This window comes from Artibeus jamaicensis, unplaced genomic scaffold, assembly GCF_021234435.1.
Source record: "Artibeus jamaicensis isolate MK-2021 breed Jamaican fruit bat unplaced genomic scaffold, CSHL_Jam_final scaffold_612, whole genome shotgun sequence".
NCBI lineage: Eukaryota > Metazoa > Chordata > Mammalia > Chiroptera > Phyllostomidae > Artibeus > Artibeus jamaicensis.
This window is the reverse complement of record NW_026522049.1, coordinates 7,234,606-7,259,310: the sequence shown is the minus strand read 5'-3', so window position 1 is coordinate 7,259,310 and position 24,705 is coordinate 7,234,606. Positions and strand designations below refer to the sequence as shown.

General features: G+C 44.5%; 1 long non-coding RNA gene across 1 annotated transcript; it reads left to right on the top strand.

Annotated features, from left to right (window-relative positions):
- Positions 1-188: 188 nt before the first annotated feature.
- On the top strand, positions 189-9,330 carry LOC119049128 (uncharacterized). Its single transcript, XR_008390413.1, has 3 exons — positions 189-358; positions 522-676; positions 9,277-9,330. It is a non-coding gene; the product is annotated as an uncharacterized LOC119049128 (long non-coding RNA).
- The last annotated feature ends 15,375 nt before the right edge of the window (positions 9,331-24,705 follow it).

The following is a 24,705-nucleotide window of genomic DNA, read 5'->3' as shown; positions in this document are numbered from 1 at the left end:
CCGCCGGGGCCGCCCCACTTCCTTGGCCCGGCACGCGAGCCCCGCCTTCAAGGGGGAGGAGGCGGCACCGTGCGTCACCTTGGCGGGGTCTCGACCAGAGCGCAGCGTCGTAACTCTGTCCGGCTGATGCAAGCAGGCGTAGGTGCGCGGTTCTGGGAGCTTCGCTGGGCAAAGAGAGAGAGGTTAATGTAGCTCATTTGAGCTTGGCCTGGCTCAGGGGAAAGGCAGCAGTGCCCCAAAAGTCTGGCAGTGGTGGGAGAGTCGCGTTCCCTCGCGTTTTAGTTCACAGTCAGGAAAGAAGGCAAGAGGGGCTTGCTGACTTAAAATTGCATAAGAGCTTGTCTTCCCTGATCCTCAAGTAAGTACACCTTGCTCCCGTGGGTCTGGAAGGATCAATGGTGAGAGAACAGGCTCCATTTTTACTGCCCCAACCCCGGCCAGAGGTGCCAGAAATCAGGCCACCCACAGAACTGGTGTTCTGTGTGCACAAGAATATAACCTCGTCATGTTTTACTTTTCAGGTATTAGTGAGACAGTCCCTAATATCCCTGGTGTAAGATGTGGAAAAGAAGCATGAAATAACCAAGCAGCGGGAACCGAGGAAAATAGAGAATAAAAGAAATAGGAAAAAACGGCAACTGTACCTGCAACGCTGACTAACAACGGAGTTAAAATAGTAAGTGAACCCACAAAAAAAGCTTTTTCCTTCTAACTCCTGCCACAGTGCAGTTCCTGTTCTGTGGTTCCTGCAGCCCAACCGCAAGTCCAAGTTGACTAACAGTATTTTTCAATCATTGAATATTACAGAAAGTGAGACATTTACAGAAAGGAACTCTAAAATCAGATGGTCTTCCCGCATTATATTGCATTCCTCTGTGCAGCTGCATTGAGGTTTGTTGGTTGTTTTTTTTTTCTTTCAATTGTCCCAGCATGCTACCTGCCTCTTTCTAGTATGCTTTGGGCAAGGAAGAGTATGATAATGCTGTTGCTTTCACTGATTTAACTTCCCTACCAAAGCACAACCCCACTTAGGACAGCAGTTGGACTCCTATGCAGCTGATACATGTTCCATACACGGTTGTCACATTGACTTTCTTGATTTAAACAGGTTTTGAACCGGCCCTTCATAGGCACTGTTGATGGTGTCAAAATGGCTCCTTGTTGAAAAACAAAATCTGCATTTATAATGGGCGGTCTTCTCTGCCTTGCCTTCTGAATTTACGGAGGCAAGGAGGTAGCTGGCCTCTTAAAAACAGGCCCATTATCAGTCTGGTGATTGATAATGGGACCTGTGCCAGCGTCCCATCAGATACAATTGCTTTCACTCCCGAGAGCACACGTGGCGCGCACGTGGCAGTCTAACAAGTTCACCTGTTCTTGCAGCTGGCAAATGCCCGGTGGGTCTTCTGCGAATCCATGCCTTCCTCTGCTGCCACCGCTGGTGCTGCCCTTCGCACACTTGGCAGCTCGGCAGTGGAGGTGTGCCAGCAATGTCACTGTACCCGTTTGAGTGAGCCACAGCCATTTAAATAGGACGCGTTTCAGTGTCTGGCATCACCTAGAGTCCTTGCCCCTGGTGTGAGAAGGCTTCTCTAAGAGACAGAAGAGCCCATTTGTAAATGCACAGGAGCAAGGGCTCCAGCTGTTCTCTACTCCTGGGGAACCAGGACAGGCCTGCCTGTGTCATCCTACCAGAGCTGACCCGGAGGCAGTCCAGCCCTGTTCTGGCTGGAGAACTCATGGTGACTCTTGTGAGTACAAGGCCCTTGAATGCCCCAGAGAATGGTTTCTGAGATCTGCTAAGGCCTTAGCACCAAGCACCCCTCACATTTTCCTTTGTGTCGTTTCTGGGCAAATGGAAACTGAAGTAGAAAAACAGTGGAGATGTAAACATACAAATCTCTGCCCTGGCTGGTGTAGCTCAGTGGATTGAGCGTGGGCCTGTGAACCAGAGGATCGTGGTTCGATTCCTAGTCAGGGCACATGCCTGGGTTGCAGGCCAGTTCCCAGCAGGGGACATACGACAGGCAACCATACATTGATAATTCTCCCCCCTCTCTCCTTCCCTTCCCCTCGCTCCTTCCCTTCCCCTCTAAAGATAAATAAATACATAAAAATTAAACATATAAATCTTGATCTTCCGGGGTGTGAAGCCAGCATAATAGTTCAGACAAAGTGGAGTTCATTGTCCAAGGGACAGGTGCTCAGTGTGTTATGAGGAAGCATCTGTACTCGGTTCGTGACCCTGAGAGAACAGCAAACCTTTTCTTGTCAGTGCAAAGAGTTTTTGTTATTATATTTACTCACATTTTTTCCCATTGTAGAATCGTCATAACAGGTGAGAGAAAACATCTTTTTCTGTAGCAGGTGCAGAGAGACCAAATTTAGCAACTCAATCCAAACCAAACTCGGCCATGGAACTAGCGATTGGGGTTTCCTGCAGGTGGCTGGTAGCGTTTCGTTTTCTTGAACAAAGGAGGTGCCGTCCCAGAACAGGGGTTCTACTTTCTAATTACTCAGAAAGAAAATTATTTTAAAGCCTTCCTTTGGAAACCAACACCAGCATTTCATTGTCTTACTGATTATAATCCTATGGAACAAATTATTTCATGCCTAGACATATATTGAACATTGAACATAAGCTAGTTAGCTGGGAATGTTCACAGTGAGTAAGTTGCTTCGAGTTACACTTTGGTGGATGTTATAGCTTTTATGGGTAAGCACTGCATAGCCAGGGTGAACATCTGGTAATAGTTGCATTTAAAATGTTAAAGTTATTACAGGCATGGAGTCTAAACCTAAAAAGATTTAGTCCCTCTCTCATCAGGGGGGTGAAGCAAATCCAAATTGCCTTGATTAGGTGAAGCTTCCCCTTACTCATCACCAACATTTTTGCCTGGTGATGTGAATTCCATCCACTTAGTGAATAGCTTGAACCTTCCCCCAGATGCCTACAGGGCAAAGGACTGATTCCTACCGTACAGTGTTGCAATGAGCCTCGGGGAATGGCCTTCATTGGGCCTGTTGCCCTTGGCCATAGTGAAGAATCTCTTACAAACAGCCTTGAGCACTGGGAATGTTGGTCAGGGTTGTTTTTAAAATTCAGGTCCCCATTTTAAGATGATCGGGGGCAGAAGTTTTCAGTCCACTCAGGAATACAAAGCTCGGCTTCCCTGCAGCAGCTGGCTGGTTTGCACCCCCTGGCTTCCACAGATAAACGCAAGTGACTTCATTTCTCTAATTTTATTACTGATGTGCTCAGAGTGGCCTGCGTCGGTCCAGTGTCCAGAAATGCTCTTTTTGTACGTTGTGTAATAGACTTGTATTTTGCGACCTCATTTTGCAATGTTGGAGATGAATGAAACAAAAGGAAACTTCAAGAGCAGAATATTAGGGTGATGCTCCATTCTCTGTGCAATCAGATGTCCACTTATTGACACACTAATTTGCACAACTAACTGTACGAAGCAGCGACACATGTAGGGTCAGACATGAGGATGCCTGCAAGGGCCAGGCCTGTGAGGTAAATGCGTGACTGAGACCACATACAAGAAAATAGACAGGGTCACACACTGCCTAGGACATGCTGTCCTACAGGCCTTATTGCAAACTCTGTACAGGCCAGATAATGCAGGTGACCTGAAGCCAGGTGGCCGAGAATGTCTCCCAATCAACAAGGTGTGGCGCTCTAAGGTAAACACTGGGAAATAAGTTTAAGGCAGCCACCGCCCTCCAGGGGCTCACACTTTGGTGAAGGGAAAAGACTTGGAAATGAATAAGCATTACAGTGGTCAGGGGGAGGAGGTCTGCTGGCAGCACCTGCAGGCCGGGCCCAGCCAGGAGACCAGGTGGAGGGTGTACAAAGCAACTAGCAGGAGCGTGACTCCACGCAGCCCAGGCCCTGAGCAGGGTGAGCCCTCACTCACATCCCTGGGATGAGCAGACGCCAGCCAGCGAGAGAAGGTCATTTCGAAGAGTGGAGCCAGACGTGTTTAGCAGTAATTAACATACAGATGCTTAGGCAGAAATAATAAGAACACTCTGGGTGGAAGACATTAACTAACTTTGGACTTCAAGTCTCCAGACTATCTGTGGGACTGCCTGGGACATGTAATTCCAATAAGTTTTAATTCTTCCAGCCTCCAATTACTGTCTGTAATGGTGACCTACAAAGAAAGTACAGAATCACTAATTAAGGGATTGAAAAGTAAGCAGGAAGCACATGAGCCTTTATTAAGTGCATAATAATAATATTTTCAAGCTGGCTTGCTATACAATTACCTCTTTTATAGATTTTTTTTAGGGACATCTTTTTAATGACTGTTGTTGATGCTTCCTAAGAAAACGTGGACCTAAAATAAAACTAAAATGCTAGTAAGAAACACAACTTTAAAATTAAATGACTTTCTTAACTTCCAGTATTCAGGTGCTCACTATTTTTTCTCACTGGGAAACATCTAACTGTACTGAAAATTATACATTGTATAAAGGGCTTATTCTTTTTAAAAAAAATGTGTAGTTTGAACTTCCTATTGTCTTGATTTTTAAAATAAAGAATGGGAAGGACAAAAGATATTTTAGATCATTTAAAAATAGGAAGTTTCTCGGCCCATTCTCCCAATGGCAGACATAGTGGGGTATGGTCTCGATCTTCTACTATGATTTTCATTCGTACCCACCCTCAGTGGCTTGTGACCTAGCTCTGCCCTCCTGATGGTGTCTGGTGACTTTGATGAATTTGTAAAATGCAGCTGTTATAGGTACCTCCCATTTGAAAAGCCCAGCCTTGTATTGCATACTGGGTATGTATCGCCATACACATCATTGGTACCACAAGCTGAGGGATTCCCAAAAAACTAACATAGGGATCCAAGTTACTAACGTAGGAGATGAAAACATTCTGTGGCTTCGTGACTTAAAGCCTCATTTCTTATACACTGTATCTCAGGAGTGCCAAACTCATTTTCACCAGGGGCCACATCAGCCTCATAGTTGCCTTCAAAGGGCCAAATGTAATGTTAGGACTGTGTAAATGTAACTATTCCTTAACTAGGGGCAAGGCGCTCGGGGCTGCTACCAGGTAGAAACAAGGTGCAGGGCCAGATTCCGCCCATGGGCCTTGTGTTTGCCCCCTGTGCTCCCTCCCCCCCCCCAACTAATAAAAACTAATCACTTTTCTTGAGAATCAAGCAAATCCCAACATCTTGTTACTTCACGTGAACAGACTATTTTAGCATAGTATTGGGTTGGCCAAAAAGTCTGTTTAGTTTTTTTTCTATAAAATAAAAGGCATTTTTCATTTTCACCAATAACGTCATCAATTTGGATATTTTGAGCATATTGGCTGTCTCCTGCTATTGGCTTCTAGTGGGTAGAGACCAGGGAGGCCGCTAAACACCTTCCAGTGCCTGAGGCAGCCCTGCAGCAAGGAATTATTTGGCCAAAATGTCAGTAGTACCAAGAAACTTTACAAACCACTTTTGACATGTTCTATCCGTCACAGCACCTTCTCCGTACACTGCACAATTCTGTGGGTGTGTTTCAGTTGCATTTTTTACCTTTCTTGAAATAATAAAGCATAATACACCAAAAATGGCGCATACCTTCTTCTGCCTTCAATATTAAAATGGCTGCACAAAAATTCACCAATTTTGATCAGTTTTTTTTAATTGCATGCTGATAGGACAGTTGTCACAATATAATCTAACAATTGTTTTGACGCTAAAGACAGCGAAGCACTACTAGAACCATCATATGGAAAAAACCCAACCGACTTTTTTCCTAACCCAAAACACAAATTTCAGTTTTGTTAAAGAGCCTGAGAACTGGGAGTCAGGAGTAGGCTCAGAGGACCAGCATTTACGCTAGGAGGGACACTGCCCTCTTGTCTGCTTACATTTTGCGTGGCTCTGAAGTTCACATTGTAGCGAGGTGTGTGCTTCAGGAGGCCATGTCCCCGACTTGCTGGAAACTTCCATGGTCCTGTAATGATGAAACATGGCAGGAGAATTAGCAGCACCGTGAAAAGTGTGACTGGACATCTAAAGGGTGGAAATTAAAAATGAAAAGGCAAGTGATCAATGAACAGTGTGGGGAAGCGAGCTGGCATTTAAATTGGCCCAGTAAAACCAGACCATCAGGGTGAGAAAATCAAAACATCTGAGGATAAGGAAGTCAGGTGGGCCCAATATAATCCAAGAGCAGACCGCGTGTAGCCCTCAGACAGCAACGTGGGTATTTTCTTCTTTGTGATCACACCTTTCTCAAGACAGACCTATCGCTGCTGTTTTGGGGAATACAGCAATACTTGTCTTAATGAAGACTGATTTTGGGGTGACGCTTCTCTTTACATTGGCCTTTGGAGAGAGCATGAGCTTTTTGGCCATTTGAGTAGTTAGCAGGTTTGCTTCAAGGGTCCCTACTGCTAATGATGAACCTCCTCAGCTTCCCTTAAATGGCAAAGATTGCTTCTGGCTGTGTGGCCACCAAGCACCTGCATTTCTTTCTGGGCCTTAATGGGTCAGACCACAGCTGCCTCCCACAGGAAAATGCTCCTGACATTACACTGAACTATGGGGGTACCCCCAGCCACCACAGATGAGAGTAATCATGACTGAGATGTGATGTGATCTGCTTGGGGAGGAGAAGTGGCCATTTTCCCAGAGGAAAAAGGCCATGAGCAGTGGCCAGTTTCTCAGGGGAAAAAGGCGTTCAGCTCCCTCCTCTAGGGGCTTTTATTGGGTTGTAATACACAGGAATACAGGGTGGCAAGGATCAAACAGTAGATAACATTTCAAAGGGCTTAGTCTGAGTCAGAGTCTGTCAGGAACAGAGTTTTAGGCTCTTCTGCTCGAACCCTTAACATATGAATGAAAGCACTCTTAGCAGAGCAGATTTCACAGGTTTATCAGCAAGTCTTTGTGATGCCAGATTTTCCCCCAGGACACACTCTAGCAAGACAAGGAGCTGCACCTCTGCCCATCAGGTATTCAGGCTTAAGGGGATCAGAGCCAGGAAGCGCTTCTCCCAGAGAACATGGGGACTTGGGCTTTGTCAAAGCTGGGGGGTAAGAGCCCATTGCTCTTTGATGCAGCCCCCCCCCCAGTCCTTCCATGAAGGCCTCCCAAGTAATCGAGTCTGGCTTAGGTTGCCCCCCCCCCTGCAACCTAAGGAAATGAGGGGTCTTACCTGTCATTGACTTCCGACCAAGCTTTGGGGGCAGGGAGAGGAAACTGAGGCAGGCTTGCTACCAGAGACAGGCTTTGTCTCCTGTGGCTGGCATTGTAAAGGTCGTCCCTGACCCTTAGCCACAGGGTGTCGAGATACAATTCCTAGAACCAGGCAGAGTGGTCTGCAGCACTGAACTGTGACCCTCACCTGCAGCTCTATGAAGCTCTTCACTAGGGAGCCCAGTGTCTTAGCCTAATTTCATCTCAACCGGCAAGATTTCTTCCTTCCACTGCCCACATATATGAAATCCAGTGTCAGTTCAGTCCGATGACCATTCACTACATGTCTTCTGGCAGGGCAGCCATAAGGAATCCAAAGATGAATGAAATAATATGCATGTTCTTATTAAAGGGTAATTTTCTAAGAGTGGTCAAATCACGGCTACCACACAGTTGTAAAATGAACACATGGCAGAGGTTTTACTTGTTATTAATGAGGGAACCTTATTAAGACGTTACACCCAGTTCCATGAGAGAAGGAAAAAATCACCCCACGGATGTATGTGGATATTGGTTCACAAACTGGTCCCCATACAAGGAGGACAAGGGCAGACCAAAGGCAGAGGCAGGCCACTTGAGACTAGCGGGTGGCAGATTTAACTAGGGAACTCTGCCCCTGCCCGCCCGAATCTTAAGAGCTTTTCTAGAGGCCCTAATGGGATTCAGTCACATACTGTTCTTAGGGTCTCAACAACCCCTTTCTCTCTCTAGGCTGCGTGCATCCTTGGAAATGACTCCCAGTGGGGAAATAGTGGGCAGAAGGGACACACTGAGGACAGGGAACTGGGGAGGAGTCTCTGATGGCCTGGGTCCAGCTCAGGTGCCAACGGGTGGACTCTCTTCAGTGTCTCTCTGCAACAATGGGGTAAAAGAAGGTTACAGTGAGCCTGCAGATGGCTGCAAACCTGCCGTGTCCAGTGCTGGAGGGGAAACTCGTTCCGTTTGCATAATAGACACAGGAATGATTTGCACTGCTGTTAATCATCTAAAATTTACCAAGCTATAGTTCAAGGGCAAAGAAAGGCTAAAATCAGACAGTCTGGGAGGTTCTGTCATAGACAAGGCATAGCTTTCCGTGGACGCACGTATTTGTCTCTGCGCCTTAATGAGAAGAGAGGTTAACAATTAGCAAGCACCCATGTGCTGTCTCAGTGAAAAATGCTGTGAAATCCGCCTGTCCACCTCGGGTGATTAGTTATTAGTGCCTAATGTTATTATGGAAGCATACTGTAGAGAAATGCTCCGGGTCCCTGCAACTAAGTTGGAAAGCTGGGGATTATTTCTACTTCTATTTCATGATTCCGAAGGCTCCTCCTCAACCTGGATAATACTGCCCCCAAGGAAGTTAGGGTCCGATGAAGGGGATGGATAGTACCCCAGGTTCCTGTGCGCCTTTCACCAAGGCTGCCCACTGGCAAAGTCTGAAAATACCACGGTACATTTGTCCCAGTTAAGAAAATGGCATTGAACTTGACCTTATCTGAGAAGCACTTTATCTGCCTCTCAATTATCATCACCAAGCCCTTATTATATGAAATGTTAAAGAAACTTATCTAAGGAAAAGAAGATAAAAAAGATGAACAGTGAAAGGACAGCAAACTTACAGTTATTAACAACCACAGCTAAAACAAAAGCAAACTAAGCAGACAGCTAGATCAGGAGCGGAACCATAGAAATGAAGATCACATGGAGGGTTAGCAACAGGGGAGTGGGAGGAGGAGAAGGGGGGAGAAGGTACAGAGAATAAGTAGCATAGACGGTAGGTAGAAAATAGATGGGGGGGCAAGAATAGTATGGGAAATATAGAATCTAAAGAACTTGTGACACATGGAAATGAACTAAAGGGGGCATCTGGGGGGGGGTGTGCAGGGTGGAGGGGAATGAAGGGGGGAATGGGACAACTGTGATAGCATAATCAATAAAACATTTTTTAAAAAGGAAAAAAAATGACATTGGTATTTACTGTCCCCTAAAGTCCCCATTTTATTTCAAGTTCATCCATTCACCAAGTTCAAGTTTTTTCCATTAATGGGCTCTTTTGTTCCAGGCCCCACACCAGGGTGCCAGGTTGCATTGCTGTTCCATCTCTCCGGTCTCCTGTGGCAGTTTTTCTCTTACTCGTGACCTTGACAGCTTTTAAGGAGTCCTGACCAGGTGCACTGTACAATGGCCTGTTGTTTTTCTTTTGATTAGAAGGCGATGTCATTTTTTAGAAAGGTACATCTAGGTGAAGTGCCTTTATTTTCACATCCAGCTGGGGGGTGTGCAGGGTACAGAATCCCCACAGGTTATCACCAGTGCTGTTAACCATCATACTAGAATTTGTCAGCATTTTTGAGATTCAATGTTGGGTCTTGCTTGGGCATTTCATCTCGAGTACGTGGTGCGTGGGATTTAGAAGGCAGGTACAGACCTTTGTCCTACACGCTGTTTCCTCTCTCCATGAGTCAGTGGCCTGGTGCGCCTCAGAGCTGGTACCCTCCCCCCGAACAAGAATGAGCAAGAAAAACCGCAGGCCCTAGTAAAGGGTGCTTGCCTTACCTCCACACAAGTCAGAGCAGGGGGAAACGCTGGGGCTTCCAGGAATTCGCAACTCTGCAAAGTCACGCCTCGCCCCTCCTCCAGCAAGCCCCGTAAACTGAGAGCCAGTCCTGGGCAAACTCAAGGCCACTGCAGTGACGTCAAGGGACAAGGTAACTTTCAAAATGAAGGTTGTGTCTCAGACTCTCCACGCCCACCCTCAGTCCTTTTAGACACATCTAGTGGTACTGATCTGTTTCGAAAGAGACTGTTGCCCTCTTTTTCAAGGAATAAAAAATCCCATTTCAGACCTTCCTACATAAATTCATGTAAGCAAGGCGTTTTCTAAAAAACAGCCTGTACCATGGACTAAAACTAATGTCTCTTTCTTTTTAAGGTGTTTTTTCTTCACTTACAGAGGCAGTCTTTCTTTATAAAGATGACATATTTTAAGGAATTAAATCTCTGCCTGCATGGACCATTTCGTATTTTTAAAAAAACAACTCATTTCAGGTGAGTTTGAGAGAAGATATGGAACAAAGGAAAGTGATTTTTTTTTTATTTGCTTCTTGTATGGCTGGTTTACAATAGGCTGTGCCCACTTCCTCTTAGGGGAAATAAGAGAGGCTATGTGCCCAGGGAATAGGCTTAAATATATAAAGTTTGGCCTCAGGCCGCTGTCTCCTATTCCAGCTTCTCACGGGCTGAACCTTGGGACGGGGGCCCGGTGGATCATGCAAAAGACAGGATTCGCTGCCTGCAATTACAGCTTCACTAAAGGACACGTTTCCCAGTTGTGCCTACACAGGCTTTTGCTGTATTTTGGATGTTAACTGGAGATCAGGAAGACCAGCACAGATCAGGCTATTTAAGTAAATCTTCAAAATGAGAACTTTCGATAACTTTTAGTCTATTAAGTGGGTGAATTCCATTTCAGGCACAGAGGCACAGAAGGAACTGTCAAAGCACTCTTTCACAGAGCGTGGTGAACTTGAAAATCAGTTTCATTGGGTTCGAGTGTATTAAATGTGTTAGTATTCGAAATAGATCCTACATTAGTATTGGTTGTAACTCTCACTCTAAAAAAAATTAAGCTATAGATCTTACCAGAATTCATCAATTTAGTGTTTCCTTAGAAGGAATGTTTCTAACTACCAGGTTAGCCAAAAACTTTGTTGTGTTTTTTCCATATGATGGCTCTAGTAGTGCTTAGTTGTCTTTAACTTCATTCAGAACAATTGTTAGATTGTGACAGCTGTCATATCGGCATGCATTTAAAAATAACATCAAAATTGGTGAGTTTTTGTGCAGCCATTTTAATATTGAAGATGGAAGAAAATATACAACCTCTTTGGCATATTGGGCTTTATTGTTTCAAGAAAGGAAAAAACACAATGGAAACGCAAAAAAATATTTGTGGAGTGTATGGAGAAGGTGCTGTGACTGATGGAACATGTCAAAAGTGATTTGCAAAGTTTCTTGGCACTAGGGACGTATTAACCAAATAATTCTCTGCTGCAGGCTTGTCTCATGCATTGGAAGATGTTTAGCAGCCCCGGTGGCCTCTGTCCACTAGAAGGCAATAGCAGGAGACAGCCGACACGCTCAAAATATCCAACTCAATGAAGTTATTGGTGAAACTGAACTACGTGTCTTATTTTACAGAAAAAAAAACATAATGGACTCTTTGGCCAACCTAATAAAGCTTCATCTATTTTTAGTAGGTCAGGGCCACTCAGGTGACCTCTTTTTTCTTGCATAAGTTTATTAGTTTGTCTTTCAAGTAACTTGTTTAAATAATCTACAGTGTTAAATTTATTGGCATAGAGTTATTTATAAAATTCCCTGATATCCACTAATATCCGTAGCATTCGTTGTGAAGCAATCTGTCATTAGTATGTGGGTCTTTACTCTTTGTATTCCACACCACCTGTTTCGTGAACATTATATATAATTAATTTTCTCAATTTTCATTTTCTTTACTTTCTCTATTATTTCCTCTACTGTCTCATTTATTTCTATTTGTGATCTCTGTATTTGCTTTCTTCTACTTATTTTGGGTCAGATGTGCTCTTTTTCTAGAACTTTAAGGAAGAAACGTCAGTCATTGACTTGAGAAATTTGTTCTATTTAATAGGATCCTTTAGTACTATAAACACAACTCCAGTTATTTTACAGCAGTTAACAAATGTGTTTGTTTGTTTGTTTGTTTGTTTGTTTGTTTTTGCAACTGTGCTGGCATTCTGGTATCATTAACAGCAGTGTTGACATGAACCAGGCCCAGAATGCCCAACCAACCAGCTGCTGGCTGCTGTTCTCCCGACAGTGGAACACTTACCTGGGTACAAGGCAACCTAGGCAGTTGCCTACGGCTGGGGGCAAATTTCAACATGTGTTTTGATTTTCTTTTTTCATTCAAAATATTTAATTCTCTGTTTGATTGCTTCTTTGACATATGCACTCCTTAGATGTGTTATTTAGTTTCCATATTTTAGGAATTTTCAAGAGATCTCTGTGTTATTGAATTCTAATTTAATTCTAAATTTCTCATAGAACATACATACCTTGCATGATTTGAATTTTTACTGTGTTACAGCTTTTCTGGCCCAAGTTATGTCTTTATAAAAGATCCATGTGTGGTTGAAAAGAATGGATTTTCCTATACATGTGGATAATTTTGTTCAACTTTCCCGTGTCCTCGTTGATATTATGTCTGCTTATCCCACCAATTATTGAGAAGAGGGGTACAAACATCTCTGAAAATATGTGTGGATTTGTCTGTCTTCTTGTTTCAATACATTTTGTTTCATGAGTTTTAAAGCTCTGTTAGGTACACAAACATTCGGGATTATTTTGTCCTGTTGGTTGACTTTTTTGTTTGTGTTTTTAATTTATCAAACATTTTTATCATTTTCCATTATCATGTATCCCCCTTATACCCTCTTCCACCTCCCCCTCTTCCCCCACAATCTCTGCACTGTTGTCCATGAGTCCTTTTTCTTTTTTTTGCTCAATCTCCTCATCCCAGAGCTGTCTGCTTACTCTCTATTTATGAGTCAGTCTCTATTTTGCTTGTTAGTTCCGTTTGTACATTAAATTCCATGTATGAATGAAATCATGATATTTGTCTTTCTCTGACTGGCATATTTCACTTAGCATAATGTTTTCCAGGTCCATCCATGTAGTTGCAAAGGGTAAAAAAAATTTTTTTACAGCAGAGTACTATTGCACTGTGTAAATGTACCACAGTTGTTTTATCCACACATTCACTCATGGACATTGAGCAGCTTCCAAATCTCAGCTATTGTAAACTGCTACAATGAACGTAGTAGTTCTTCTTCTGAATCAGTGTTTTGGGTGTCTTTGGATAAATTCCCAGAAGTGGAATCTCTGGGTCAAAAGGCAGTTCCAGTTTTAGTTTATAAGGTGTCTCCATACTGCTTCCCACAGTGGCTGTACCAGTCTGCATTCCCACCAGCAGTGCAAAGGGGTTCCCTGTTCTCCATGTCCTCACCAGCACTTGTTTTGTTGATGTATTGATGGTGGCCATTCTGGCCAGGGTGAGGTGATATCTCATTGTGGTTTTAATTTGCATCTCTCTGATGATTAATGATGTCAAGCATCTTTACGCTTGTCTATGAGCCATCTGTATGTGCTCTTGGGAGAAGTGTCTATTCAGGTCCTTTTCCCATTTTTTAGTTGGATTGTTTTTGGTGTTAAGTTTTATAAGTTCTTTATAAATTTTGGTTATTAACTGCTTATCAGATGTATCAGGAAATATGTTCTGCCATTTAGAGGGTTGTCTTTATTTTATTGATGGTTCCTTTGCTATGCAAACCCTTTTTATTTTGATATAGTCCCATTTGTTTATTTTTTGTTTGTTTCTCTTGCCTGAGGATATATATCAGAAAAAAATATTGCCACAAGCAATGTCTGTGATTTTACAGTGTATGTTTTCTTTGAGGATTTTTATGGTTTCAAGTCTAACATTAAGTCTTCAATTCATTTTGAATTTATTCTTGTGTATGTTGCAAGAAAGTGGTCTAGTTTCATTTTTCTGCACATACCTGTTCAACTTTTCCCAACACCAATTATTGAATAAACTGTATTTAGTTCATTGTATTTGCTTGCTTCCTCTGTCAAATATTAATTGACTATAAAGGCATGTGTTCATTTCTGAGCTCTCTATTCTGTTCCATTGATCTATGTATCTGTTTTTCTGCTAGTACCAGGCTGATTTGATTACTATGGCCTTAGTATAGTTTGATATTAGGTAGCATGATCCCCCCCAAACTTGGTTCTTCTTTTTCAAGAGCACTGTTGCTATTTGGAGTCTTTCCTGATTCCATATAAATTTTTGAAATTTTGAATTCTGTGAAATAAGTCATTGGTATCTTGTTAGGAATTGCATTGAATCTGTAGATTGTTTTGGTAATATGGACATTTTAATGGTGTTAATTCTTCTTATCCATGAACTTGGTATGTGCTTCCACTTACTTGTATCTTCTTCAGTTTCTTTCCCAGTGTCTTATAATTTTCCAAGTATAGGTTTTTCACATCCTTGGTTGAATTTATTCCTAGGTATTCTTTTTGAAGCAATTTTGAATAGGATTGCTTTCTTAATTTCTCTTTCTGATAGTTCGTTATTGGCATATTAAAGTGCAACTGATTTCTGGATGCTAATTTTGTATCCTGCTACTTTGCTGAATTTATTGACCAATTCTAGTAGTTTTCTTGGTGGGTATCTTTAGGGTTCTCTGTGTATAGTATCATGTCATCTGCAAATAATGAGCTTTACTTCTTCCTGTTGGGTGTCGTTTATTTTTTCTTCTTGTCTGATTGCTGTGTCTAGGATTTCAGAACTATTTGAATAAGAGAGGTAAAAGCAGATATCCCTGTTTTGTTCCTGATCTTAAGGGGAATGCTTATAGTTTTTGCCTGTTGAATATGATGCTAGAAATGGGTTTGTCACATATGGCCTTAATTATGTTGTGATATGTTTTCTCTGTTTTCACTTTGCTGAGTGTTTTGATCATAAATGGGTGCTGGATTTTATTAGATGTTTTTTCTGCATCTATTGATTTTATCATGTGGTTTTTATCCTTCATTTTGTTTCTGTGGTGTGTCACTTGTACTGATTTGCTAATGTTGTCCCAGCCTGTCATCACCAGAATAAATCCCACTTGATCGTGGTGTATGATCCTTTTGATGCATTGCTGTATTTGCTTTGCTAGTATTTTGTTGAGGATTTTAGCATCTATGTTCATCAGGGATATTGGCCTATAATTTTCTTTGTTGTACTGTCCTTATCTGGTTTTGGAATTAGGATTATGCTGGCCTCATAAAATGAGCTTGGGAGTCTTCCCTCCTCTGGAATTTTTTGGAACCCCTTGAGAGGTGTTAGTTCTTCTCAGAATGTATGATAAAATTCACCTGTGAGGCCCTCTGGTCCAGGACTTTTGTTTGTTGGGAATTTTTTTTATCATTGCTTCAGTTTCAGTAGGCATAATCTATCTATTCAGAGTCTCTGATTCTTCCTGATTTAGTTTTACAAGATCATATGTTTCTAGGAATTTATCCATTTTGTCCAGCTTGTCCAATTCATCGGTGTATAGTTCATAATATTTTCTTACAATCCTTTAATTTCTTTGGTGTCAGTTTTTATTTCTCTTTCATTTCTTATTTTATTTGGGTTCTCTTTTTTTTCTTGATGAATCTGGTAAAAGGTTTGTGTATCCTGTTTATATTTTCAAAGAACAAGCTCTTAGATTCATTGATCTTTGGGGTTTTTTTTTTTTCTGTTCCATTTCCATGAAATATATTTTCCATCCCATTTAGTCTGTATCTTTCACCCTGAGGTGGGTCTTCTGGAGACAGCATATATATGTGTCTTGTTTTCTTATCCATTCAGCTACCCTATGTCTTTTGATTGGAGATTTCAATCCATTTACATTTAAAGTGAATATTGATCTATACTATTTATTGCCATTTTATTTTTTAACTTTTTCCTCTGATAATGATGTTGTCCTCCTCCTCCTTCTACTTCCCTACTTCCCTTACTCCTTTTCCCTTCTTTCTTTCTTCTTTCAACTTTCTTATTTCTTCCTCCTCTTTCTTCTTTTCTCCTTTTTACTTCTCCTTTATTTATTTTTCCTCTGCCTTCTCCTTTCCTTTTTCTCCTTCACTTCCTCCTCTACACCCTACTTTACCTCCACTTTCTCCTCCTCCTTTTCCTTTTCTTCTTCCTCTTCTTTCTCTTCCACCTCCATCACCCTCTCCTCCTTTCCCTTCCCCTCCTCCCTCTTCTCCTCCCCATCTTTTCCTTCCTCCTCCCTCTCCTTCATCTCCTCTCTCACCATCTCCCTCACCTCCTCCCTCTTTCTCCTCCTCCTCCCCTCTACTTCTCCTCCACCTCTTTCTCCACCTTCTCCTCCTCCTGCTGTTTCTCTTTCACCATCTATTCTCCACCTCCTCCTCCTTTCCCTTCTCTTTTTACTCCTCCTTTTTTTCTTCTTTCTCCTCCTCCATCACCTCAGCCTTCTTTTCCTTTACCTTCACTTCCTGCTTCTCCTCTGCCGCCTTCTCCTCTGCCGCCTTCTCCTCTGCCGCCTTCTCCTCCCCCTTCTCCTCCCCCCTTCTCTCCCCTTCCTTCTTTCCCTTCCCCCTTTCTCTCCCCTCCCCCTACTCCTCCCCTCCCCCTACTCCTCTACTCCTCCTTTCCACATTTCTCCCTCTCTTCCTCTACCACCTCCACCTTCTCTACCTCCTCTTCCTCTTCCTTCACCTTCTCCTCTTCTTGTCCTCCTCCTTCTTTCTTCCTCCCCCTCCTTCTCCCTCTTCTCCTTCCTTTCTTCTCCTCAGGTTTCTCTCTGTCTTCCTGCTCTACCTCTGCCTCCTCCTTTACCTTCTCCTCCTCCTTCATTTTCTCCTTGTTCTTCACCTCCTCCTCATCCTCTTCCTTCTTCTCATTTTCTTTTTCTCATTTTCTTTCTTCTTCTCATCCTCTTTCTTCTTACCCTACTCCTCCTCCTTTCCTCCTTCACCTCTTCTGCCTCCTCCTCCTCTTCCTCCTCCCCTCCTTCTTCTTCTCCCCCTCCTTCTCCTCCTCTTCCTTGTTTGCCTTCTCCTTTTTCTCTTTTTCTTCCTCCTCTGATTGGTCTCCTTTTCCTTTACCTTTTTCTCTTCCTGCTCCCCCTCCTCCACCACCTTCTCCTCCCACTTCTTCTCCTCACCTCCCCTCTTTCACCCTCTCCTCCTCCTTACTTCCTCTTACTCCTTTGCTGTATTCATTTTCTCTCTTCTCCTCCTCCTTCCTCTGCCTCTCCTCCTCTTTCTCTGACTTTTTCTCCCCTTTCTCTGACTTTTTCTCCTCCTTCTCTGACTTTTCCTCCTCTTTCTCTGACTTTTCCTCCTCCTTCTCTGACTTTTCCTCCCCCTTCTCTGACTTTCCTTCCCCTGTCCCCTTCCTTCTCCTTTTCCCCTTCTCCTCCCTTCCTTTCTCCTCCTCCTCCTCCTCCACCTTCTCCTCCCACCCCACCTTCTCTTTTTTCTCCTTCTTTTTTCCTCCACATGCTTCTCCTCTGCCTTCTCATTCCCCATCTTCTCAGCCTCCTTCATCTTCTCTATCTCCTTTCCTTCTCCTCCTTCTATGCCTCCTCCTCCTCTTTCTCCTCCTCCTTCTACTCCTACTCCTCCATCTCCTCATCCAACTCTTCTTCTTTCACCTTCTCCTTTTTCTTGTCTTCTTTCTCCTCCTCCTATGACTTGGTCTCTTTTTCCTTCATCTTTTTCTCTTCCTGCTCCTTCTCTACCACCTTCTCCTCCTCCTTCTCCTCCTCCTTCACTTTCTTTGCCTCCTTTGACTCCTCCTACTCCTCCTCCTCCCTCTCCTTATCCTCTTTCTCTTTCACCTCATTCTTCTTCACTGCCTTCTCCTCCTCCTTGTTCTTCTTTTTGTTTCTCCTCCTCCTCAGCATCCTTTTCCTTCACCTTCTCCTCCTTGTTCTCTTCTTTTTTCTCCTCCCTCTCCTCCTCTTTCTTCTCCTTCACCTTTTCCTTCTCCTCCTCTTCTTCATTCCCATTCTCCTTTTCCTTCTCCTCTTTCTCTTCCTTCTCCACCACCTTCTTTGGCTCCTCCTCCTCTTCTCCTCTTCTCCTCTTCTCTCCCTTTCTCCCTCTCCTTCTTTTCCTCATCTTCCTTCTCTTTCCCTTTTACCTCATTCTCCTTCACTGTCTCCTTCTCCTCCTCCTTGTCCTTCACCTCCTCTCTCTCCTTTGCCTTATTTTTCTTCTCTCCCTTCTCCTTCTTTTCCCTTTCCTTCCTCCTCCTCCTTTTCCTTCTTCTTACTCTGTACCTTCTCCTCTTCCTCTTCCCTCCCCCCTTCCACACTCCTCCTCCCCCTTGTCCTCCTCTTCTTCCTCATTCACCTCTTTTTCCTCCAAGTTGATCTTCTTTTCCTTCACCTTTTTCTTTTCTGCTCCTCCTCCCCCTCCCCTTCCCCCTCTTCTCTCCTTTACTCCCTTCTTTTCCTCCTCCTTCCTTCCCTTTTTTTTCCTGCCTTCTTCTCCTCTTCTTATCATCCTTCTCCTCCATCTCTTTTTCATTCACCTTCTTCTCTTCCTCCTCTTCCTTCACCTCCTCCTTCTCCTTCTCCAACTTGGTATCCTATTCCTTTATTTTTTTTTCTCCTCCTCCTTTGCTTTCTCCTCCTGCTTCCCCTCCTCTTCCTTCTACTCCCACTCCTTTTTCTGATCTTTCTTCCCCTGCTTTTTCTCCCTCTTTTTATCCTCTCTTTTCCTCCTTGTACTCCTTTCTCTTTTAACTTGTTCTTCCTGTTTCTCCACCTCCTCCTCTGCCTCCTTCTTTTCCTCTGCCTCCTTCTCCTGTTTCACCTCCTCTTTCTACTCTTTCTCCTCCTTTTCTTTTCCTTCACCTTCTCATTTTTGTTCTCTTCTTTTTTCTTCTCCCTTTCTTCCTTCTTTTCCTCCTCTTCTTCCTCATTTGCCATCTCCCTCTCCTCCTCTTTCTTCTTCTCCTCCAACTTGGTCTCCTTTTCCTTCACCTTTTTCTCTTCCTGCTCCTCCTCCACCACCTTCTCTCCCTCCTCCTCCTCACCCTTCACCTTCCTAACCTCCTTCGCCTGCTCCCCTTTCTCCTCACCACCCCCTGCTGCTCCTCCTCCTGCTTTCTCCCTCTCCTCCTCCTCTTTCTCTTTTACCTAGTTCTCCTTTGTTGTCTTCTTCTTGTACTCTTCCTCCTTCACCTCCTCTTCCTCCTTTGTCTTATCCTTATCTTCTTCCTTATCATCCTCCCTGTCTGCCTTCTTTTGCTCCTTTCTTTCTTCACCTTCTCCTCCTCCTCTGCCTCCTTCTCCTCCTCTGCCTCCACCTCCTCTGCCTCCTCCACCTCCTCCTCTGCCTCCTCCACCTCCTCCTCTGCCTCCTCTACCTCCTCCTCCTCCTCTCCTCCTCCTTCTCTGCCTCCTCCACCTCCTCCTCCTGTCTCCTCCTCCTCTGTCTCCTCCTTCTCCTCCTTCTCCTCTACCTGCCTCTCCTCTGCCTCCTTCTCCTCCTCTATCTCCTCTGCCTCCTTCAACTCCTCCTTCACCTCCACCTCTTCTTCCTTGTTCAGCTTCTCCTTTTCCTTCTCTACCTTCTCCCCCTCCTTCTCCACCTCAGCCTCCTTTTCCTTCAACTTCTTTTCTTCCTGCTTCTCATTCCCCTCCTCTACTCACTCCTCCTTCTCCACTTCCTTCTCCCCCTCCTTCTCCTCCTCCTCCTCCTCCTCTTCCTTGTTTGCCTTCTCCTTTTCCTTTTCCTCTTTCTCTTCCTCCTCTGACTTGGTCTCCTTTTCCTTCACCTTTTTCTCTTCCTGCTCCTCCTCTACCACCTTCTCCCCCTCCTCCTTCTTCACCTTTCTCCTCCTCCCTCTTTTTCTCCTCTTTCTCTTTTATCTCATTCTCCTTCACTATCTCCTCCTTCTCTCCTTCTCTCTTCCTCATTCGCTCTCTTTTCCTTCTCTTCCTTCTGCTCCTCCACATTCTCCCTCTCCTCCTTTTCCACCTCCTTCTCATCCTCCAACCCCTTCTCCACCTTTTTCTCTTTCTCTTTCATCTTTTCCTCCTCCCCTCCTTCTTCTTCCCCTTTTACTTCATTCTCCTCCTCCTCCTCCTCTTCTAACTTGGTATCCTTCTCCTCCCTCTCTACCTTCTCCGTCCTCTCCATCTTCACCTCTGTCTTCTCCTCCCCCTCCATCTCTTCTTTCTCCCTCTGCTTCTTCTTCCTCTCTCTGCTTCTTCTTCCTCTCTTTGCTTCTTCTTCCTCTCTTTCTCCCTCTCCTCCTCCCTGTACTCCTTCTACTCCTCTTTCTCTTTCACCTAGTTCTCCATCACTGTCTTGTATCCTCCACCTCCTTTTTTGTCCAGCTTCTTCTCTACCTCCTTCTCCTTTTTCTTGTTTATCCTCCTCAGCATTCATTTCCTTCACTTTCTCCACCTGTTCTCTTCTTTTTTCTTCTCCCCATCTTTCTCCTCTTTCACCTCCTCCTCCTCTTCTTTCTCCTTCCCCTTCTCCTTCCCCTTCTCCTCTTTCTCCTCCCTCTCCTCTCCCTCATTCTCCCTCTCCTCATCTTTCTTCTCTTTCATCTCATTCTCCCCTGTCTCCTTCTCCTCCTCCTTGTCCTTCACCACCCCTTTTCCTTTGCCTTATCATTTTCCTTCTCTCCCTTCTCCCCCTCCTTATCCTCCTTCTTTACCTTCTCCTTCCTCTCTACTTTCTCCTCCTCTTCTCCTTTCCTCCTCCTCTTCCTCAATTACCTTCTTCTCTTTCTCTTCCTCCTCCAACTTGGCCTCCTTTTCCTTCACCTTTTTCTTTTCTGCTCCTCCTCCACCACCCCCTCCCCTTCCTCCTTCTCCCCTTTCTCCATCTTCTGTTCCTCCTCTTCTTGTTCATTCACCTTCTTCACCTCCTTCTCTTCCAACTTGGTATCCTAATTCCTTCACCTTTTTCCCTCCTTCTCCTTTGCCCTCTCCTTCTGCTCCCCCTCCTCTTCCTCCTCCTCTTCCTCCTACTCCTTCTGCTCTTTCTTTCTCTGCTTCTTCTCCCTTTTCTTAATCCCTCTCTTTCTCTTTTTATCCCTCTCCTCATATTCCTTCTACTCCTTTCTCATTCACCTTGTTCTCCCTGTCTCCTCCACCCCCTCCTTCTCTATTCCTTGCTTTTCCTCTGCCTTCTTCTCCTCCTTTTCCATTTCCTCTTTCTCCTCTCCCTCTTGAGCATCCTTTTCCTTCACCTTCTCATTTTTTCTTTTCTTCTTTCTTCTCCTCACTCTCTTCTTCCTCTTTTTCCTTGTTTGCCATCTCCTTTTCCTTTTTCTCTTTCTGCTCCTCCTCTACCACCTTCTCTCTCTCCTCCTTCACCTACTCATTCTTCACCTCCTTTGCCTCCTTCACCTCTTCCTGCTCCCCTTTCTCCTCACCATCCCCCTCCTTCTCCCTCTTATTCTCCCTTTCCTTCTCCTCCTATTTCTCTTTCACCTAGTTCTCCTTAACTGTCTCCTCCTCACACTCCTCCCCCTTCACCTCCTCTTCCTCCTTTGTCATATCCTGTCCTTCTCTTCTCCTCCACCTTATCATCCTCCTTGTCTGCCTTCTTCTGCTCCTTTCTTCCTTCCCCTCCTCCCCTCCTCCTCCTCCTCCTCCACCACCCCCTCCTCCACCACCTCCACCATCTCCACCATCTCTACCATCTCCTCCTCCCCCTCCTCCATCTCCTCCATCTCCTCTGTCTCCTTCAACTCCTCCTCTTCTTTCACCTCCACCTCTTTGTTCAGCTTCTCCTTTTCCTTCTCTACCTTTTCTCCTCCTCCCCCTCCCCTCCTCCTCCTCCTCCTCCTCCTCTCTCCTTCTCCCCCTCCCTCTCCTTCTCCCCCTCCCTCTCCTTCTCCCCCTCCCTCTCCTTCTCCCCCTCCCTCTCCTTCTCCCTCTCCTCCTCCTCATTTTTCTTCTTCTTCTCCACTTCAGCCTCCTTTTCCTTCACCTTCTTCTCTTCCTGTTTCTCATTTCTACTCTTTACTCCTCCCCTTCCTCCTTCTCCACTTCCTTCTTCTTCTCCCCCTCCTTCTCCTCCTCATTTGCCTTCTCCTTTTCCTCTTTCTCTTCCTCTTTCTTCTCTAACCTGGTCTCCTTTTCACCTTTTTCTCTTCCTGCTCCCCCTCCACCACCTTCTCCTCCCACTTCTCCTCCTCCTCCTTCTCCTCCTCTTACTCCTTTGCCTTATCCATTTCCTTCTCCTCCTTCTCCCCCTCCTTCTCCCTCTGCTTCTCCTTATCCTCTGACTTTTTCTCCTCCTTGTCCCCTTCCTCATCCTTCTCCTCCTTCTCCACTTCCTCTGGCTCCTCCTCTGCCTTCTTCTCATCTACCATCTTCTTAGCTTCCTTCATTTTCTCCAACTCCTTTCCTTCTCCTCCTCCTCCTCTTTCTCCTCCTCCTCCTACTCCTCTGTCTCCTCATCCAACTCTTCTTCTTTCACCTTCTCCTTTTCCTTGTCTTCTTTCTCCTCTTCTAACCTGGTTTCTTTTTCCTTCACCTTTTTTTGTTCCTGCTCCTTCTCTATGACCTGCTCTCTCTCCTCCTCCTGCTCCTTTCCCTCCTCCTCCCCTCTCCTTCTCTTCTTTCACCTCATTCTCCTTCACTGTCTTCTTCTCTTTCTCCTCCCTTCCTCGTTTACTTTCTTTTTTCTCCCCCACATTCTCCCTCTTCTCCTTCCCCTTCTTCTCCTCCTCCCCCACCTTTTCTTCCTCCTCCTTCCCCCTCCTCCCCTTCTTCCTCCCCTTCTTCCTCTCCTTCCTTTCCCCCTCCCCCTCCTTCTCCCCCTCTTTTTTCTTCATTCTCCTTGTCCTCCTCCTCCTCTTTCAACTTGGTATCCTCCTCCCACCCCACCTTCTCCTCTTTCTTCTCCCTTTCCTCCTCTTCCTCCCTCTGCTCCTTCTCCCTCTTTTTCTTCCTCTCCTCCTTGTACTCCTTGTAGTCCTCTTTCTCTTTCAGCTCATTCTTCTTCACTGTCTCTCCTTTTTCCTCCTCCTCTTTCTCCAGCTTCTTCTCTGCCTCCTTCTCCTTTTCCTTCTTCTTCTGTTTCTCCTCCTCCTCAGCATCCTTTTCCTTCACCTTCTCCTCCTTGTTCTCTTCTTTTTTCTTCTCCCTCTCCTCCCTTTTCTTCTCCTCCTCTGCCTCCTCCTCTTCTTCTTTCTCGTTCACCTTCTTTTTCTCCTCTCCTTCTTTCTCCTCCTTGTTCTCTACCTTCCCTTCCTCCTTAGCCTTCCCTCCCCCCTTAGCCTTCCCTCCCCCTCCTCTCCCTCTCCCTCCCTCTCCTTCCCTCTCCTTCTTCTCTCTCTTCCTTGTCTTTCTCTTTCACCTTATTCTCCTTCACTGTCTCCTTCTCCTCCTTCACCTCCTCTTCCTCCTTTGCCTTATCATTTTCCTTCTCTCCTTTCTCCTCCTCCTCCTCCTCCTTTTCCTCCTTCTCCTCCTTCTTATCCTCCTCCTTCACCTTCTCCTCTCTCTCTACCTGCTCCTCCTGCTCTTCTTCTTTCCTCCTCCTCTTCTTCCTCATTCATCCTCTTCTTCTCTTTCTTCTCCTCCTCCAACTTTGTCTCCTTTTCCTTCACCTTTTTCTGTTCCTGCTCCCCCACTTTCTCCTCCACCACCTTCTCCTCCTCTGTCACTTCCTTTGCCTCCTTCTCTTCTGTTTTCTTATCCTCCTCCTCTCCTCATCCTCCCCCTCCTCCCCCTCTCCCCCTCCTCCATCCTTCTCCCCCTCCTCCCCCCTTCTCCCTCCTCCCCCTTTCTCTTCTCCTCCTCCTTTCTCCTGCTTCTCCTCTCCCTCATTCTCCTTTTCCTGTGTTCTTTCTCCTCTTCCTTCTCAGCATCCTTTTCCTTCACCTTCTCCCCATTTTCTTCCTTCTCCTCCCTCTCCTCCTCCTTTTGCTCTTCCTCCTTCACATCCTTCTCCTTCTCCTCATTCCTTCTCCTACTTCACCTCCTCCTTCTCTTTCTCCTCCTTTTCCTCTTTTTCCAGAAAGAATGAGAGAACAAAATATAGTTGTTAATGCCTTGTCTGCCATTTCAAAACCCAAGAACCTCTAAAAATCAGCAGATTTTCATGGCACATTTTACAGTGATATTATTACTCTACAGAATAATGTGCCTCTCTTTCTCCTTCTCTTCCTTGTTCTGCTCCTCTTCCTACCTTCCCCTCCTTCTTTCTTGTAAGCCCTTTAACATTTGTTGCAGTACTGGTTTGGTGTTAACCTCCTTTAGCTTTTTGTTATCCAGGAACCTCTTTATTTTTCCTTTAATTTTAACTAATAGCCTTGATGGAGAAAGTAGCCTTGGTTATAGGTCCTTTCTTTTCATCACCATGAATATTTCATGTCATTCCCTCTGGCCTGAAATGTTTCTGTTAGATGTTAAATGTTTCTGAGAAATTAGATGACCTTCTAATGGGAGCTCCCTTTTGAGTAACTAACTGCTTTTCTCTTGCAGCTTTTATAATTCTTTCCTTGTCTCTAAGCTTTGCCATTTTAATTTATGATGTGTCTTGGTGTGGGCCTCTTTGGCTTCATCTTGTATGGGGCTCTCTGTGTTTCCTGGACTTGTGTGTCTTTTGTTTTACCATGTTAGGTTTTAGTCATTATTTCTTCAAATAAATTCTCAATTCCTTGCTCAGTCTCTTCTCTTGGTATCCCCATAATGCAGATGTTGTTTTGCTTCCTAGTGTCCCAAATGTCCCTTAAACTCTCCTCATTTTATAATTTTTTTCTTTGCTGCTCTGCTTAGACAACTTTTTTCTAACTTGTCTTCCAAACTGCTGATTCAATCCTCTGCTTCATCTAACCTCTTGTTTATTCCTTCCTGTATATTATTTATTTCAGATACTGAGTTCTTTGTTTCCGACTGGT